Genomic DNA, 10,796 nt, shown 5'->3' with positions numbered 1-10,796 from the left:
AGCCAGCTTCCCGGCACCCTTTCCAAATTTTCCAATCCCCGCTTGGCATTTTCATCCCGAAGGCCTCCGATTGGACAATATGCACCAATCAGAGGCTGGAGCGGGTTCTGCCAGCGGCCCAGCTCCGCCCCCGAGTGGGCCCTGCCCCCTGCCCGGTCAGCCCCGTTGCTATGGGGACTGGTGGGCGGTGAGGGGGGAAAGCCCCGGATGTTCGTTGGGGATTTAACATGGCGGCGGCAGTGGCCGCGGTGGCGGCGGCGCAAGAGAGTTGAGGGCCGTGTGAGGGTTCGGAATTCCGAGTCGAGCGGCTAGGCCGCGAGCGACTGCAGCGCCGATCCGGTAGGATAAACGGTCTGGCCAGGGGATTGGGGTGAGCCGGGCGATGGCGGTGGGAGATCGTTTACACAAGTAGGGGGCGGGGCCGCTGGGGTCAAAGTTCACTCAGGAGGGAAGGGTCGCGTCCGAGGGGTCGGGGGTCAATATTGCTGGGGAGGGTGGGGTAGGGGAGGTCAGAGGTCAAACTAGCGAAGGGGGCGTGGCGAAGGAGAGCGCAAATTTCGAAATTTAGAATGGGGCGCGTTCGAGGGGGCTCGGGGCGAGTGTCAAAAATGGGGGTCAGAACTCATTACTTGAAGGCCGGGTGCGCCTACCAGGGTCAGAGATCGCAGCTAAGGGGGTTGGTGGTTCGCAGGTTTAAGGCAGCAACCAGTGGAGCAGATGCGTGAGATTTAGGTTGGGGGACCTCTTTTTAAGGGATCAAATGTGGGGCGTGGCCAAAGGAGGGCAAAGGTCAGAATCTGACAGATGATGTACCTGAGGGTCAAAAGTTACAACCCTAGAGGGATGCATTGCTGGGGAGGACGGGAGGAATGTCCCAGAGAGGGGTCAGGGAAGACCTGGTGGAGTAAAAGCCCCCTCCCGCAAATAATGAAAATAATAGCAAACACAAATCACTATGTGCCAGTTCATTTAGATGCTTTACATATGTTTAATCCTCACTACAACCTTACAGGGTTGGCACTATTATTAAGAGCCCAAGTAATTAGCCCAGGATCATCTAATGAATAAGTTGTGGGGTTGGGATTCAAACTCTGGAGTTCTGGGCGCAGAATGGTACGATGCTCTCAAACATAATCTTGTCTATCATTTAATGACGGCTAACTTTGTTCTCAGTGCTGTTTCATTCTACCACAGTCTTGTGAAGTGGGTACCGGATAGACCCACTTTGCAGACGGGAAAACTGAGGCTCAGATAGCTTCTGTTGAGTAACAGAGGCCGATTCCAAGCTGGGTCTGACTGATTCCAGAGCTCCTGCCCCCAGTCCTCGTAGTGTAGATTGTTGAAGGTCTGTTCCTGGAAGCAGGGGGCCGGGCAAAGCTGAGCCACTCCCTGGACTGGAATGGATTGTCTCTGGGCTTCTTGGAAGGGCGTGATCTGGGAAGAGAAGTTCCCTCGGACCTATGGGAGTGGGGTGTTTGTGGGTGGCCCAGAGTTCAATGAGTCTGATGGGCTTCTGCCTGGAGAGGGTGTCCTTGACTGGGACCCTGTACAAAGTTGAGTATCCTCTGTACTGAAAGCCCCAAGCTCTCACCTTGGTCCTCAGTCGCCCCCACCTCATTTCCTCCCCATCCCTCCTCGAGGTCCAACCCCACTGGCCTGTTTGCTGTTCTTACTCTCTGTAGGCATATGCCACCCTCCAGGGCTTTGACCTTCCTGTTCCCTCTGCCTGGAATCCTTTCCCCACCCTGCCCCCTCACTCCCAGTCACTCCACCCAGTTCTCACAGTCCCTCACACTCTTTATCTCACTATCTTGTTTTCTCCCCAGCCCTTTGCTCTGTTCTTACTTGGTTTTTCAGGGCACTGTTTATTCCCTGCCTCCTCCCCAGAATGTGGGCCCCCCACGGCGGGAGTTTCTCCCATGTTGTTCCTTCCCTGAACACCCACCTGAAGCCCTGCCCGGCGGTAGAGGATGCTCGGCTGTTGGTGGCCGAACGATGGACGCTGCTGGGCGCCGGGACCACAGCAGTGGAAGAGACACAGAATCCCTGGCCTCCAAGGGCTCTCGGCATCCCTTCGTGGGAGCAGACTGGAAGCAGACCCCCAGCCAGTGACACATGGCTTCATCCGTACCCCTGGGGTGCCTGGCCTGGGAGGGGTGGTGGAGCAGGGAGGGGATGGGTACCTGCCCTGGGTCTGTGGAGCAGTACTGGGGACTGGTTCGGAGCGCGGGCGCTGGAGCGGGGATTCACACGCAGCTCCAGCACTCACGGGCTGTGGCTGTGGGCAAGTCGCTTAACTTTCTGGGCCTCCGTTTTCTTCGTCCGCAAAATGGAAATAGCGATAGTGGCCACCTCGTGGGATTGCCGTGAGGGTGCAAGGTGTAAAGCGCTTGACCCAGGACCTGGCACACGGTGGGTGCTGTGTTAGCATTTGTCTTCCTTGGGAGGACCTCAGAGACCGTGGAGGGCCTCTTTCCATCCGCCTCCTGGCTTTCTCAGCCAGCTGCCCCGCCCCCTTCTGGGCAGGGTCACTGGGTGGGCACACTGCCAGGCAGCCCCATGAGGTCAGCCCAGCCTCGTGCCCTCGCGGTTCCAGCTTGCTCAGCATCCCGGGCTTGGCACAGAAAAGGAGGGACGGGGCTTTGGCACTGGGGACCCAAGTTCGGGTCCCTGCCCTGTCACCGGCCGAGGGACCTTAGGCAAGTCATTTCTTACTTGCCAGTCTTATTCCTGACGATACATTTTAGACTAGGGAAGAAAGTGAAGCATTCAGTGTAACAGAGCACTCCCCCCTCCAGCTTGGGCCTGTGACGAGCTCAGAGCTTGCAGTGTTGAGTTCAATGCCCAGCCCCCTCCCCAGCCTCCCTGCCGGGCTGCCCGGCCCTGGATTTGGTGTTCAGCGCTCCTCTGCGGGTCTTCCTACTTTTACTGCCTTTGAGAGTGTTCCCGAATGACGGAGCAACGGCCCTCAACCCTGGCTGCACACTGCAGTCACCTGGAGAGCTTTCAAAAATGCCGTTGCCCAGGCCAGCCGTAGAGATTCCGACTTGGATCCGCTTGGGTCTGGGGTGGGGCTGGGATCAGTACGTGGCTCTGGTGGCCAGCCAGGGTTGACCGCCGCTGTTTTCCGGTTTCACGGATCATGTAAGTGGTATCCCGGTAAGCAGCCTGCTTTTCCTGCTCAACGTTAGAGTCCGCCTGTTGCTCCGCGAGGATGCGTGTCGCGCTAGGATTCACAGTCTCGGCCGTGAGTGTTTCTTTTTGTGATTATGCCACACAGGAGTTACCTGTTCACCTCTCGGTGGACATTTGGGTGGTTTCCCATTAGGACAGTGACGGTGCTGGGTCGAACATTCTAGAACGTGTTTCCTTGGATACCGTGGCCAGAGTCTCTCGCGGGCATGGGACTCGCAGTGGAACTGCTGGACCTTCCAAATTGCTGTCCTAAGCAGTTGTACCAGTCTGCTTTCCAACCGGGCTTGAGGGCTCCCTTCACGCCACGTCCTGCTTTGGGCGAGTTCATGGCCCCCGCTGAAATGGCTTTACTCAGCCATGAGATGGTGGCTTTATGCCCACCCCCCGCCCCCGGGCTGGCTGGGAGCAGTTGAGGAGGCGGTTCACGCGATGGGCTTAGCTGGGGCCTGACACCCACCGAGCCCCCACACCCAGGCTTTTGCCCCGTAGGGCATCCGGGGCAGTGACCACAGCTTTGACGCAGCTCTCCTGGGGAGGCATCTCTCAGGGCTGACAGTGGGGAAGGAAACCGCACTGACTTGAACCTCCTCAGGAACGGGGCAGGGAGTAAGCAGGCGAAGTGTGGAAAGCGACAGGCAGAGCCTGTCACACTCTTTGCGTGTCTGACCACGGGTCCCACTGGCAACCGACACGGCCCTGGCCCTGCCTGCATGGGTTTTGGCATACAGGGACACGGGCCCCATCCCCAGACAGTGACGGCCCAGAGCGTCAGGGCTGGGATGGGGAAGCACAAGCAGAAGCGTCAAGGTTAGGATCCGGGAAGCGCCTGGCCCAGCCTGGGGAGTCAGTGAGGGCTTTCTAGAGAAGGAGACATCTGACCGATGAGAAAGAGTGAGCCAGGCCTAGAAAGGAGGTGGAAAGAATAGAGCGGGTAGTGGGCATGGGAAGTGCAAAGGCCCTGAGATGGTCAGGTGCCAGCACGGAGGCCAGTGTGACCAAGCAGGCACTGAGCTCAGGGAGGCGGGGGAGATGTGGCCGATGCACGGGGGGCCGACGGGCTGAGGCGAGGAGTGTGGGTTTTGTTCTGTGTCTAATGAGGATCGTTGGAAGGTTTCAAGCAACATTTGGTGTCTTTCTTTAAAAAGAAAAAACTTTGTTTTAAAGTTTGTCTTGAAAGAGAGAGTGAGAGAGCACAAGGTGGGTAGGGGCAGAGAGAGGGAGAGGGAATTCCAAGCAGGCTCTGCACTGTGAGAGAAGAGCCCAACTCGGGGCTCAAACTCATGAACCCTGAGATCATGACCTGAGCCGAGATCAAGTGTATACTTAACAGACTAAGCCACCCGGGCGCCCCCATCCCGTTTCTCTTTTATAAGGGTTGCTCCTTTTGCCACGTGGGGCCCAGATCATGGGGGGCGGTGGCAGGGAGACCGTAGGGAGGCTGCTGTAATAGTCCCAGCAGATGAGGGCGGAGAGGATGAGGGCGGCAGTGATGGAGGAGGGATCTGTGTGCTGTCGAAATTGTGGGTACTTTCCACATATTAACCCATTGGATCTCCACAGACAGCCTACGAGGTAGGTACTGTTATTGTCCCCACTTTAGAGATGAGAAAACTGAGACCCAGAGAGGTAGGTGACAAGTCTACGATTACGCAGCAGGCAAGCGGCAGAGGTAGGACGTGAACTCCAGGCCTTCAGACTCTGGAGTCACTGCCTGCTGTGGCTGTCCTCAGTGATTTGGAAGTGGTTTTGATGAGACAAGGTCTCTTCCTGTCCAGTTGGGCCTGACCCAGGCTCCTCTTTATTAGATGGAAGCTCCTTGGAGGTCTGTTCAACCTGGGCTGTTTCTGGGCCCCGGGTCCCTACCTCCCTCGGGGCCCCCCACAACCCCTTCGCTCTCTTATCCACTGCCTCGCCCCTCCTTGTCCTGCTGGCTCACAGTAGACCAGACTTCCTGGCCAGACGCCGGTCGGGGTGTCCCCAGCAGCTGTTTATCCCATCACCCGAGCCAGGCGGCCACAGATGCTGCCAGCAGGAAGCGGTCTCCTTCCAAGTCACGGCCAGGGAAATGGGACCCTTCCCGCCCCAACCACCCTTCCGGGGCTGGGGCTTGTTGTCCGCCGGCCGCCTTGGCCCACAGGAAGGTGTGGGGGGAGCAGAGGGGGACAGAGGGGAGCTCTGCCAGGTCCCAGGGGAGCTGGCTGTGGCGGATGAGACAGAAGCCACCCCTCACTGCAGCCTGTCTCCTGCGGCCCTCTGGTCCTGCCCTGCCTTTCCCCAGGTGCTGCTGCCGCCCTCAGGGGCAGTGACCACTTCCGTGCCGGGGGCCACGCCATCCACAGCACCCCTGCTCCCCCTAGCTGGGGCCCCTGGGAAAGAGCCGGAGCCTCCCGGCCTCACGTTCCTCACCTGTGAAATGGGCCGTTGGGAGGGTTGTATGTAGATCATGCTGGAAAGCGCTTAGCACGTTGCCCGGCCCACGGTGAGCTTGCGGTAACAGTTTAATAATTCAACAATTTTAACAGTCTCCGTTTCCGTGCGCCCCGTCCCCCTGGGCTGCGGCGGCGTCCTCGCGGGCTCCCAGCCTCCGGGGCGGCCAGGCCAGGCGCTGGCTGTGCTTTTAGAGCATCCTCGCGGTGGCTCTGCCCAAGGGCCCCGAGGGGGAGGGCTGAGTAACCTCATTTCTCTCTGCCAGCGTCTTCTTCGTTTTAAAGAGGTACGTTTTTGCTCCGTGTGCACGTTGTCCCCTACACTTATAAGAGTTGCAAACCTCCGCACGGCACAGCAGGCTACAGGGTGACAAGGAAACCCCTCTCCGGGGTGGCTGTCCGTCCCCTTCCCAGAGACAGCCATTGTTCCCGGCGTCTTGTCTTTCTTGCGACGTCTGTTCCTGCACACGATCTGCCCCCTTTTGTTTCTCCCCAGGTGGAGCCGACTTCCCATGTTGGTATTCTGTCCCAACCCTTGCAGTTTTCCCCCTTCCATTCTGTGGAGCGCTCTCTGCGGCCGTGTGATGTCCCTGATGTGCCTGTGTTCGCGTCAGTGGCCGTTCCCGCCCTTCCAGCCTTTCCCTCTTCTGGACAGGCTTCACGCGAGTGACTGCGGCTGTGGGTGCGGCTCTGGAGGTGGGCTCGGGGGGTCTGAGGTGCGCACCCTGGTAGCTCTGCCCATAGGGCTCTGGCCTGCCCGTTTACACCCCAGCCCCGGGGTCTGGTGGCTCCGGAGTTTGAGGAGGTTGAGGTTTTCCTCCGGCCTGGCCGCGTTGTTGGGTGTTACCTGATACTTTGATCTTTGCCCGTCCTTACCTGTAAGGTCCTGATTTTCATGTGAATGAAATGGAGCATTTCTGTGTTTGTTGAAAGCCATCCAGGCTTCCTTTCCCGGGAGCTGTTTGTGGGATTTTTACTTTCCCTGAGAAGGGGAAACTGAGGCACAGGCTGGCAACCCCTGCGCAAATAAGTGGCAGATCCGGGACTCGAACCCCAGGCCCTCCTGGCTCCAGTCTGGAGTTCTTAACTTGAGTGACACGGTGGAGGCTGAGGGCATGGACTCTGGCGCCAGCTTTGCCCCTATTAGCTGAGTGGTCACTTAACCGCTCTGTGCCGTGGCGTCCTTATCCGTAAAATGGGGACGACGATGGTACCTCGCCGAAGGGTTGTTGTGAGGATATAAATGCGTAATCTTCAGGCAAAGTGCATCGAAGGCGCTCAGAGACTTAGCTGCTAGTGATAATACGCATAGTCTCACCCGATACCAGGACTGTTCACCGGCCTCCCTCTGCCTGCTCCTGCGAACTGACTTATTGGCCCCCGCCAGCACCCTCCAGATCGGGGCGTTACTGTTACTCCCCTTCCACAGGGGAGGAGACTGAGAGCCTGGGAGACTTGCCTGGGGCCACTGCCGAGTCTGCCTCCTGAACACCTTGGCACACGACCTGTGCCACCCCCGGAACTAAGCCTGAGGGCTTAGAAGGCTCTCTCGCGCCCCCCTCCCCCCTCCCCCCCCTTTGTGTCTTCCCGGGGTTCCAGGCCCTCCCTGCTTCCACCCCCAGGTGCCTGGGGCCTGGCTCTGGAAACTCCTGATAAAGTGGCATTGTGCTGAGGTTTCGGCCGGCTCACTTCCCCAGTCTGGTTTCAGCCGCTCCCACACAACGGGAAGGGAAGCCGCCTGGCTATCCTGGGCCTCCTCCCGCCCTCCTCCTGCCCCTTCCTCCCCTCCCCTCCCCTCCCCTCCCTTCCCCTCAGCAGTCAGTGCTGGGAATAGGGAGAAAGTAGGACATGGCCGGAGGGCAGGGCTCTTCAGCACCTGCCCCTCAGGTGAGGACCCCCAGGCCGGTCTGCCTCCTCTCTCCCTAGGGACCCCTCCTCTGCTGCCCGCGGGCGCCCCCAGATCTTCCACAACAGCCTGACCCCAGATGATTTGACTCTGAGATGCCGCGTGTGTGTCTAAGTATGTTTATGTACGTTTATGATTCTACTACTTTTATACGTGTACCAATCCTGAAGCGTAATATGCCTCCGGAAATGCGCGTAAGCGCACGCCTCGATTTCACATAATTATAGGAGGAACCGACACCTCACCACACCCAGGGGGAGACAGGACGCCGCACCCTGGAAGCCTCCACCCCCACTCTCTCGATCACGACCCCAGGAGTGATCAACCCCCTGACCTTGGGGGTCCCTGCGTCCCTGCTTTTCTGGAGAGTTCTTACCAGGCATGCGTCCCCCACCTTTGCCTGCTTTTGAACTTCACATACATGGAGTCCTCCAGCGCGTCCTCGTTTGTGCCCGCCGTCTTTGGTCCGCAATCTGGGAGGTCCACCCGTTGCCTCTAGTGTGGCAGGCCCCTCGTCCGCCGTCACTGCTGTGTAGTATTCTGTCGTGGAAATAAATCAGAACAGATCTCTCTGTCTCCTGCTGTGCAGGGTATAAATGTCCTTGAACTTGTCTGCTGGGGCACGTGTGCATGCTTTTGCCAGGGAATCTACCCAAGGTGCCTTGCTTGGGTCAGAGGTAGGGTATGGTACCAATGTGCACTACGCATCCTCACCAACATTTGGTCAGACTTTCTTTTTTAATTTTTTTAAGTTTATTTGAGAGAGAGAGAGACAGAGAGAGGCGAGGAGGGGCAGGGGGAGAGAGAGAGAGAGAGGGAGGATCCCAGCTAGGCTCTGCATCAACATCGCAAAGCCCCATGCGGGGCTCGAACCCACGACTGAGAGATCATGACTTGAGCCGACACCAAGAGGCGGACAGGACACTTAACCAGCACCCCTGGTCGGTCAAAGTTTTTAATTGAGCTTGGAACATTTTATATTCTGTTCTGCAGAAGTAACATGTGCTTGTTTATCATTGATTGGAGTCCTCTCATTATTCTGTCCTTCCCATGTTCCTGTCCCTGCCAGCTCTTACCCGTCCTTCCAGTAGGAGTCAAGTGCTTATTCCTGAGTAGGCGCTGTGCTGGGGCCACGGGAACCAGAGGTGACCACAGTAGGTGGCCCTTAGTGTACCCTGTCTTAGTGCACAGACCTTGGTCAAAGGTCGACACACAGACGGGTAAAGGAAGTCAGACTCCCAAGCCCCCGTCGTCCCCCAGTGACCCTGTCTCATCAACGGGCACCCCATCCATCCTGTAGATCCGGCCAGGAGTCTGGTATCATCCTGACTCCTCTTGTCCTCTTTCTTCGCATCCACCATGGTAGGAAAGCCACTCGCTGTACCTTCAGAACAGAACCTTTCACTCTCCCTGTGTCAGCCCCTACTTAATCCACTCTCTTCCCCCACCTCCTCACTCCCCGCACCCCTGCTGCCCCCACAGTCCATCCTCCCATGAAGACAGAGGGAGCTGGGGTCACATCGTGTCTCTGCCTGCTGGGGACCCTCCTGTGGCTTCATCTCTTTGGGGCAGGGGCGGGGGGAGGGCGTGAGATCCTGGCCCAGCTTCCTTGCCAGCTTCCCCTTCTCTCCTGCCATGCTGTTCCTGGAACATTCTAGGCTGGGTCCTGCCTCAGGGCTTTTGGTTCATGCTGCTTCCTCTGCGACCTGTCACCGTCTCTTCCCGCCTTCCCCTGCTTGATTTTCTTTGTAGCACTCATCCTACATTACATTACATTAGGATTTGTGGGTCACTTGGCTTATTGTCCTCCCTGCCCCTCATAACTTGGCTTCATGGGCTGGGGGGTAAGCGTGGGAGACCCTTACAGTGTCCCTTGCTAGAACCTCAGCTTGATGTGTATGTGTCGTGATTGCTCAGTCAACGCTGGTGGACTAAATGTGAAAGCAGGAATGAATGAGCTGTGCTAAGCTGTGAGTGCTGTTGTCACCTGAGTGCAGTGACGCAGGGAGATCTGCCCCAGGTAAGGAGGGAACACCACTTGAAGGGTGGATAGAGGTTGGCTGGGGATGCGCATTTGAGGCTGGGAGAGCGCAGGGGCCTTCGGGGAATTGAAGGGTAGCAGTGTCAGTTCTGTGGTCAGTCTGGATTTTGAATGCAGACGGCCACGCGGGCCTCTCCACGTCCGGGTTCTTCTCTAGAATCGAGGCCACTCTGGGTGTTCTAGGGCATCTATGAAGTTCTGCTCCTAACATACTTAGCTGAATGCCTGGCGTATAAATATGAACGTGATTGTTTTCGTTTCCCTTCCACAAATACTCTGGCCCTTTGTGGCCTCCAGGGACACAGTGGTTGGTGGATAAACAGATCCCGTTGCTACCCACTTGGCGTCTGCCTCTTGGACTTTCAGCCTTCTGGGGCATCCCTGCTCAGAGGCAGGGGAGGGCCTGAAATGACCTCGGGTCTGGGGAGTGCTTATTCCCTAGACTGATTAATAGGGAAAACTAATTGAAGGTTTGCACGTACCAGGCCCGGCGCCCCATGTAGCACTCCTGTGCGTCTGCCCAGTGCATCTCGGGATCCCAGAAGGTGGCCGTGACTATTTGACCCCTTTCATAGAGGGTAAGGGTGGTACCAGTGGGGAGTGCTAGCCTGTCCTGAAAGCTGGTGCTAAGCAGATCTGGTGGTATCTCCTCAGCCTGCCGATTTGCCTTTGCCTGGTGGCCGGTCAGGTGGAGCAGCCTTTCACCTGTTCCTGGGACATCTGGAAGCTCCTCTCTTGTGAAGAGCCTGTTCAAGTCACTTGCCCATTTTCCATCAGGCTGTCTGCATTTTTCTTTGTCAGTTCTTTGAGTTAAATCCTAGGTTCTGGATGAGAGCCTTTGTTTCTGAGGTGCTATACGTATCTTCTCCTGGCCTGCTGCTTGTCTTTTCGCCTTCTTTATTGTATCTTTTGATGAACAGAAGCTCTTAATTTTAATGTGGTCAAATGTATCACTCATTTCCTTTACGGTTTTATAGTCCTGCTTCTCACCTTTAGTCTTTCTTTGTCCTGGGTGTGTGTGTGTGTGTGGTGTGAGGCATCCAGGTTCATATTCTTCATCTGGATCCCCAATCCTCCAAATACCATTTATTAAAAACAGGCTCACTTTTCTCCACAGTCAGGCTTCTCATAAATCACGTGTCTGTATAACTGGGTCTTTCTCTGAGTGCTCTGTCCTTTTCTCGCTCTTTGGGCCTATTCCTGCATCACTACCATGCTGCCCTAATTT

The 10,796-nt window shown here is 57.0% G+C and overlaps 1 protein-coding gene across 1 annotated transcript in view; it reads left to right on the top strand.

The window, feature by feature from the left end:
• The first annotated feature begins 236 nt into the window (after window positions 1-236).
• PAK4 (p21 (RAC1) activated kinase 4) overlaps window positions 237-10,796 on the top strand; it is a 44,670-nt gene continuing 34,110 nt past the window's right edge. The window contains 1 exon segment of the mRNA XM_047078082.1: window positions 237-339. The gene's annotated coding sequence lies outside the window, so the exon portion shown is untranslated.

The sequence above is a fragment of the Lynx rufus genome, unplaced genomic scaffold, assembly GCF_022079265.1.
Source record: "Lynx rufus isolate CCGP_SWC_20201006 ecotype Redwood Valley unplaced genomic scaffold, mLynRuf1.p SCAF_16, whole genome shotgun sequence".
Classification (NCBI taxonomy): Eukaryota; Metazoa; Chordata; class Mammalia; order Carnivora; family Felidae; genus Lynx; species Lynx rufus.
This window is presented reverse-complemented; position numbering and strand designations above follow the sequence as displayed.